An 8427-nucleotide genomic window follows, 5' to 3' on the forward strand; every position below is an offset into this window, starting at 1 on the left:
TCCCAGAGGCATCAGGGCACTGGCACACCATCCAGGAGCACTAGCTTCATAGTGCACCAGCATCAGACCTCATCACCACAGATGATTGTAAGTCCCAGCCCAGGAATTATTTTATATCAGCCCATAAACAGTGAAACCATGTTAGTCCCGTCATTTGCAGAAAGCAATTTTTCAGTCTTCAGGTTCTTATTCTTCACTGATAAACTAGCAACAGCATTTGTTTACAGGAAAATAGAAACTGACTGAATACTCAACAATTGGACCCAAAGATCAAGCTTCTCTGCAAATGCTGCATTTTACTATTCCTGCTTAAGGTGCAATACTTAAGCAATTCTTAAAATTTCTCCTAATCTTTATTACAGTAAAAGATCGAATGAATTTACAATTTTCATCAATATATTCCATGCCACTTATTCTTTATGGTGTTAGCCTAATGTATTTCAAGCAGCTCTAATAACCAGTTGTTGTCAAGTCCCCTACAAAGAAATGGCTCTGGAAGATCTGGCATGGATTCACGTGTCAAAATTCAGAAAAAGCATAGGTATCAGCTGTGGTTCAGTGGTAGCAATCTTGCCTCTGAGCCAGAGGATCTACTACAGAGACTTCAGCACTAAATCTTGCCTAACACTCCAGCACAGAACTGAAGGAGTGCTGGGCTGTAGGAGGTATTATCTTTTGTATGTGACATTAAATCAAGCACCGATCTACCTTCTTCCCTGGCACTATTTCAGTGAAGGGCAGGGACATTCTCCCCGGTGCACTGGCCATTACTTATCCCCCATCGACACTGCTATCTGTGGGGTCATGCAATGTGCAAAGATCACCATGTTTCCTAAAGCATAAAAGTGACTACGCTTTGCAAGAATACTTCATTAGTTGAATAGCACTTTGGGACATTTTGTAGTTGTGAAAGACACTATATATATCCAAGTCTTTCTTTTATATGCACCAACTCACGAATAAAAGAAATTAGTTGCTATGAGAAACATCTCACTGTGAGCAGAATATGTCACTTCATAATCTTCTGGACCCCAATTCATAGTACTGAGATTAAGTCCAGGGACTTAGAAAGTGACCATTGTAAGAACCAAAGAGGAAGCATATTTCCTGCAGACTATTGTCACATGGTGTATTCAATTACCAATCAATGTCAGGTGACGCAAGAGTTGGTTCACATTCCGCAGGCACTAGTACTTGGGAATGAACAATCTGAAAATGCAAAAGGCCATTATGAGCTGAAAGAGTCCTTTTTGGCAAACTTGCGAATTCAGAAACACAAAAGCAAGAACCGAAGCCTGATGCTTATGTGCCTGGGTCACAGCGATGAGGAATGTTTCCCCTGCCCACCCCATTCAAAGACAAAATCCTGAAAAGCTTTTCCACTGGAATTTTTCCAGCTTCTTAAAATAAATCCTTAGAAAGGCAATGCCTGTGAAGCATTGTGGAACCAAGATGTTTTGGAGTTCTGCTTTAATGACTGGAAATATTTAAACGCTGAGAATTATCAGGAATTTCAAATGAACCAGGCAAAAACATCCATTTAAAAGAGTGACATTTTATAATGTAGAACATAGAAATATCTTAAGCCTTTCAAATTACACTATTGTTCTGTAGGCAATTCTGAAGGCAGTTTCAATATTTGATGCCCTACTTTCAAACTGCCCAAGAATGCATTAATTGTAACAATCTCTTTTGCTGCTTTTAATCTTACTCCATGCAACAAGTTTGGTGCTTATGATCAAGTCCGATTTATTCATTGCTATAGCAACAGCTTAAGTTAACTAAGCTGCTACCATAATCACACTGACTGCATTTAACTCTCCCCCTCTCACCAAGCAGTGATGGATAAAACAAGACCTTTAATTGATCAATGTAGCTGACTGGAATATTATCATTATAGACATTTGTAGAGGGAAATAAATACAAAGCGGCTAAATAGTTAACTAGTATTTGGTTCTTTGGACAGTTTGCTTCAGGCCTTTTATTATCCCAGCTGGAAACATTGCTTTCAGCAAAATATGAAGCCCTGACTTCATTGAGATCCTGTGACTATGCTTTGCACTCTATACTGTCAGGAAGATGGTCACAGACATGCTAAGTATTTGATACATCCAGTTATCTGAATATTAATGAAATAAAGTTTTAGTTGTTATTTTATACTAGCTTGCCATAGATTGCAGTTCGAAGAATTGATTTAAATAATAATTACAAGATTTCAAAGAACACCTTACATCAGTTCAGCATAGTTTGATATTAACGTTATTGTTTAAAGCACACCTTAAGTAGGATGTCTATACGTTGGAAAACACATAGGAGCAGGAGTAGGCCCAGGAATATTCAGCCCGTTAAGCCTGTTCTGTTTATCAATACGATCATGGCTGATCATCCACTTCAATGCCTTTTTCCCACACTATCCCCATATCCCTTTTTTAATTGGTATTTAGAAATCTGTTAATCTCTGCTTTAAACATACTCAATGACCGAGTTTCCACACCCTTCTGGGGTAGAGAATTCCTCTGAATGAAAAAAATTCTCCTCATCTAAGTCCTAAGTGGTTTCCCCCTTATTTTGAAATTGTGTCCCCTGGTTCTAGACTTCCAAACCAGGGGAAACCTCTTACCTGCATCTACTCTGTCTATCCCTTTAAGTATTTTGTAGGTTTCAATGAAATCATCTCTCATTCTTTGAAACTCTAGAGAATACAGACCCAGTTTCCTCAATCTATCTTCGTAGGATAGCCCTGCCATCCCAGGAACAAGTCTGATGAACCTTTGTTGCACTCCCTCTATGGCAATAATATCCTTCCTAAAGTAAGGGGACCAAAACTACACACAGTGCTCCAGATGCGGTCTAACCAAAGTTTCATACAATTGAAGCAAGACTTCATTATTCCTGTTCTCAAATCTCCTTGTATTAAGGTCTAACATACCATTAGCCTTCCTAACTGCTTACTGCAACTGCATGTTAGTTTTCAGATATTTATTGACAAGGACATCCAGGTCCCTTTGCACATCTATACTTTCTAATCTCTTTCCATTTAAGAAATACTCTGCACCTCTGTTCTTCCCACCAAAGTGGACAATCTCACATTTTTCCACATTGCATTCCATTTGCCATGTTCTTGCCCAGTCATTAAGTCTGTCCAAATTCCCTTGAAGCAGCTCTGCATCTTCCTCACAACATATTCCCATCTAACTTTGTGTCATCCGTGAACCTGGAAATATTACATTTGGTCCCCACATCCAAATAATTGATATATTTTGTGAATAGCTGGGGCTCAAGTACTGATCCTTGCGGTACCCCGCTGGTCACAGCCCGCCAATGTGAGAATGACCCGTTTATTCCAACTTTCTGTTTTCTGCCTGTTAGCCAATCCTTACTCCATACCAGTATATTGCCTCCTATCCCATGTGCTTCAATTTTGCTAATCAACCTCCTGTGGGGAACTTTATCAAAAACCTTCTGAAACTATATCCACTGATTCCCCTTTATGAATTCTTTTAGTAACATCCTCAAAAAACTCCAACAAGTTCATGAAACATGATTTCCCGTTCATTAATCCATGTTGACTATGCCCAGTCAGATCATTATTATCCAAGTGTCCATTTATCTCATCCTTTATAATAGATTCTAACATTCTTACATATTGATGTAAGGCTAACAGGTCTGTAGTTCCCTTTTTCTCTCTCCCTCCCTTCTTAAATAGTGGGGTGACATTTACTACCTTCCAATCTGTAGGACATTCCAGGATTTATAGAATTTTGAAAGATGGTCACCAATGCATCCACTCTCTCCATAGATATATCTTCCAATACCCTGGCATTGGAATATCAGGTCCCAGGGACTTATCAACCTTCGGTCCCATTAATTTCCCCAATACAACCTTCTTACAATACTAATTTCCTTCAATTCCTCATTTTCCCTAGCCCCTTGGATCGCCAATTCTCAGAGATTTCTTGTATCTTCCTCAGTGAAGACAGACACAAAGCAATCATTTACCTTCTCTGCCATTTCTCTATCCCCCATTACAAATTTTCCCGACTCTGCCTGTAATGGACCCACATTTGTCTTCACCAAGTGTTTCCTTTTTGCATGTCTGTGGAAGCTTTTACTGTCCATTTTTGTTTTTTGCTAGTTTCCATTCATATTCTACTCTTCCTTTCTTTATCAGTTTCTTGGTCCTCCTTTGCTAAGTTCTAAAATGCTCTCAATCCTCAGGTTTGCTATTATTCCTGGCAACTTTATAGGCCTTTTCTTTTAATCTTAACTTCCTTTGTTAGCCACAGTTAACTGACTTTACTTTTTGGGTTTTTGACACAGCAGACAATTCTAAGTCAATGATATTTTAGTTATGCCAGTAGACCTTCCATGGTGTGAGGACAGCTAGGTCTTTATTTATCCTTAGTGTGGCTCCTGAAGTCACTTAGAAATCCTGTTGGTGGGTAATTTCTTTGTATATTGGAAATAATTAGTGTTCTTTAATACTTTTATACTCAGGTGTGATATAAATGCATCTCAAAACTGCTAGTCATTTACAAATCTCACATGGCTTTGATTCCACAGTGTCAGAGGATAAAATGTTTCCTGCTGTGGTAAGTCTACTTGCTAACCATTCAGCACTCTCTTCTCATGAAGTATAAATTGTTGTTCCCTTTATATTTGGTATTCTTGCAAATTGCCCTGATGAGTGCAAGACAAAAAGCTTCAACAACATGTGCCGTTTTTCAGCAATAATCAAGTTACAGTATGTAATCAGGACCTTAATTTATCACAATGTATTACAATGTAGCATGGAATTCTGAACAGTATATTGGGTTTGAATTAAGTGATTCCATGGACATTGTAAATTGATGGCATTGACCATTATTATGGTTGTTTTAACCCTAGCACTAAGTTCGCAGGGAAAATATTTGAGGGGCCAAATTTTGCCCTTGGCGAGGGTGCTCGGTGGGGGCAGGCGAAGGCAGTTGTGAAGCCAACCACTGCCCGCGATCAGCAATGCACCGAAATTTTACGTAAGACGTGGTTGTGGAATGAGCACGAAGGGGCGAGCTGGGGCAGGTGCTCAATGTCCGCTGGGTCCAATGGTGACCTGCCGGCCAACTCAAATGGAGCCTCGGCAGCCCTTGGAGGGCTGCCACCGAAGGACGCGGAAGTCATGATGGACAACATTGCAGGTGGACATGACAGGCGGGAGGCAGGTCGGCAGTGCAGTCGGCCCTTCGGCCCTGCGTTTCTCAGATGAGTGCCTTGCGGCCCTCCTGGAGGAGGTGGCAGTTTGGAGAGAAATCAAAACAATGCAGAGAGGTCGCAGACTGGTGGGGGACCCCCACACCTACTAATCCTCAATTGTTATGAGCAGGAGACCCTGGAGCTGGAGAGGTGCCATGCAATTTGGTCAAGCGGCCGTGGTGAGGTTGGGCTGCCAGAGGGAGGTAAGAGTGCAGTGCACTGAGGTGAGAATGTCTGTAATAGCAACCATTCCCCTGTAGTTTCTACATGGATGTAAGCCTTGAACCTGGAATCCTCGTTGATAATGGAAAGACGAGGGCACCCTGATGCACCCCGATCTCTGTCTCATGAGGCTGCCAGGCATGCACAGTGACAGTGACAGTGTGATGACTTCATGTCCTTGTTGTTCCTTTTAGGCTGACCACTAACCCTGCAGGATGAGGAACCTGTAGGCCCACCACTGACCCCTGAGGACATCACCGATTAGAACCCACCTGCGTCCCACCCGCTCTCTCAAGCAGGCACCAGCGCAGATACCAGCACCTTGGTGGATATTAGATACTACTACCTCAGTGGGCATTGGTGAGGGCACTTCACACTCACTTTTGGTGCAGGCAGAGGCAGAGAGGCAGAGAGTGCCCAGGGCACAGGCAGTCCGAGTACGGCTGGTGACCAGTACAATGTTCAGTCGATGGCTGATGATGGGCCTCTGGATTCGTCCATGAGGCAGCAGATGCTGGAAGTCCAGCAGGGTGTGCAGTAGGATCTGGCGGAGATACACGAGGGAATGCGTGCCATGGTTTCCATTGTGGATGAGCCCTTGCAGAGCGTGAGCAATGCGTTGACTCTCATGTCCAAGTGCAATGCCTCCTCCATGGAGAGAGTGGCGACTCTCATGGAGAAGCTGCTCCAGGGGATGAATCAGGGGTTCCTGGGGATGCACTCAGGCCTGCAAGCCCTCACTCCGGCAATGACCTCAGGTGGTCAGTGTTAGTGTGGGAGATGGATGAGGCACCCAGTATCCCAGCTAGGTGCCCATTCATCAATGGTGAGCAGGGAGGTCCAGAGCAACCTCATGTTGGCACACGAGCTGCCTGTTGTCTCTGCGGGCTCCCCTTAGGGTGCTCCGGATGAGGGCAACAGCTCCTCTGCCCCTCTCCCAGTGACTGTGGCATCCTATGAGGCTGCGTCGACTGGGGAGATGGCAGCCATGGCACTGGCCACTCCCTCCCAGGCGGGGCCAGCACAGGCTCCAAGGACCAGAGGATGCCCGCCAAAGTTATCAAGGCCAACAGGACAGCAGAGTGAGGAGGCTGTCTCCAATGCCAGTGCCAGAGAAGGGGGAGCACCTAGACATAACACACGCAAGCAAAAACGTAAAGCACCTTAAACACATCATTGCCTTATCACGAGTAATATTTGTTTCCCCTATTTTTCTGTTCAGTGTTTATTGGGGAGATGGAAAACACCTGTCAATGTTAAGTTGTAGAATGTTTGCCAGGCACCAGTTAATTAAATGTGTTTTTGTGCAACTGGCCTCTGGATACTTCATTTGTTCTGCAGGTGCAGGGGAAGCCATAATGTTATGATGGACATATTTCTCCTTAAACTTTATTGCACTGGCACATAGTGTATGTTGTTGACCCAGGAACTGATCCTGTCAGGGATCGAGTATGGAGCCTGAAGCCCTGGCATGTGTTGGTGGTTCTTATTTGGTAGTCTAGCTGAAGGAGCGTTGGATCAAAGTGTCCCGGGTATCCCTGCCTCCATGCCCTCAGCGTTCTCCTCACCGCGCTCACCCTCGGACTCACTACTGGACTCATCATCTGTTACCTGCATCAAGATCTTCTTCCTCCATTGCGTCCCCCCTTTCCAGTGCCAGATTTTGGAGAGTGCAGTAATCAACCACTATCAGTGACACATGATCTCGGGGGTACTGGAGTGCGCCCCCTGAACGGTCCAGGCATCGGAAGCGCATCTTGAGAAGACCTCTCTACCAGTGCCCTTTTGGAGGCATGGCTCCTATTGTACCGCTGTGCCGCCTCTGTTGTTGGATGGTGGAGAGGCATCATGAGCCACCTTTTGAGGGGATAGCCCTTGTCACCCAGCAGCCATCCATTCAGTCGGGCTGGAGCACTGAAGAGCCTCGGCACCTGGGAGTGTCTCAGGATGTAAGCATCATAGGAGCTGCCGGGGAACCTTGCACAGACTTGCAGAATCTGCATCCTGTTATCACACACTATCTGCACATTCATGGAGTGGAAGCCCTTCCTGTTAACGAAGGCACCGGGCTCACCCGCTGACGCCTTGATGGCCACATGTGTGCAGTCGATTACACCCTGGACGCGGGGGAACCCAGCAACGATGCAAAGCCTCTGGCTCGCTCTGTCTGGCTGGCCTCGTCCCTACGGTAGTGAATGAAAGCCAATGCACGCCTGAACAGAGCATCTGTCACCAGCTTGACGCAACAGTGGACAGCTGATTGGGAGATTCCACACAGATCCTCCACTGACCCCTGGAAGGAGCTGGAGGCATAGAAGTTGAGGGTCACTGTGACCTTCAGAGCCACTGGCATGGGGTGTCCACCCACACAGTCGGTGCTGATCCTAGGGCCAATTCTCTGACAGATGGAGGTCACTGTCTCCCTTGCGAGACGGAGCCTCCTTCGGCATTGCACCTCAGGCATATTGAGGTAACTGCATCGCCACCTGTAAACCCCTGGCAGCAGGAAAATGGCGTCTTCTGCAGCCCCATCCACCTTGGACTTCCTGTTGGCCCTGCACCTCTCCTCCCACAGGTCGCTCCCCTGGAGGCTGAGTAGTGACACCTGGCCTCCTCCTCCTTCTGCCCCTCTGTTCCTCCTCAGAGGAGGTGTCTCCAGCAGAGACCGCAATCCCCATTCCCAGGGTAAGTGAAGGCCGTCTAATACCTGGAAGGCCCCAAATGGTATGAATCCTCCGGGGGCCTGGTAAACAGCACTGAGTCATGAACTGAAGCCTCTTATTTCTGTCAAGCAGCTCTGAAGTGAAATGAAGATGTCCTGTTCACACAAGCAAGCAGCAGCAAGTGATATCCTAAACTACAAATTTCTCACATTTACAAGCCCACTGACCACTTTTATCCCGCCCGTGGATGAGGTTTTTAAAAATGTGGCCTGCCCGCCTGCTTGTGCGACAGCCTGAAAATCACATGGGC

The sequence above is a fragment of the Cetorhinus maximus genome, chromosome 22, assembly GCF_964194155.1.
Source record: "Cetorhinus maximus chromosome 22, sCetMax3.hap1.1, whole genome shotgun sequence".
In the NCBI taxonomy this organism is placed as follows: domain Eukaryota; kingdom Metazoa; phylum Chordata; class Chondrichthyes; order Lamniformes; family Cetorhinidae; genus Cetorhinus; species Cetorhinus maximus.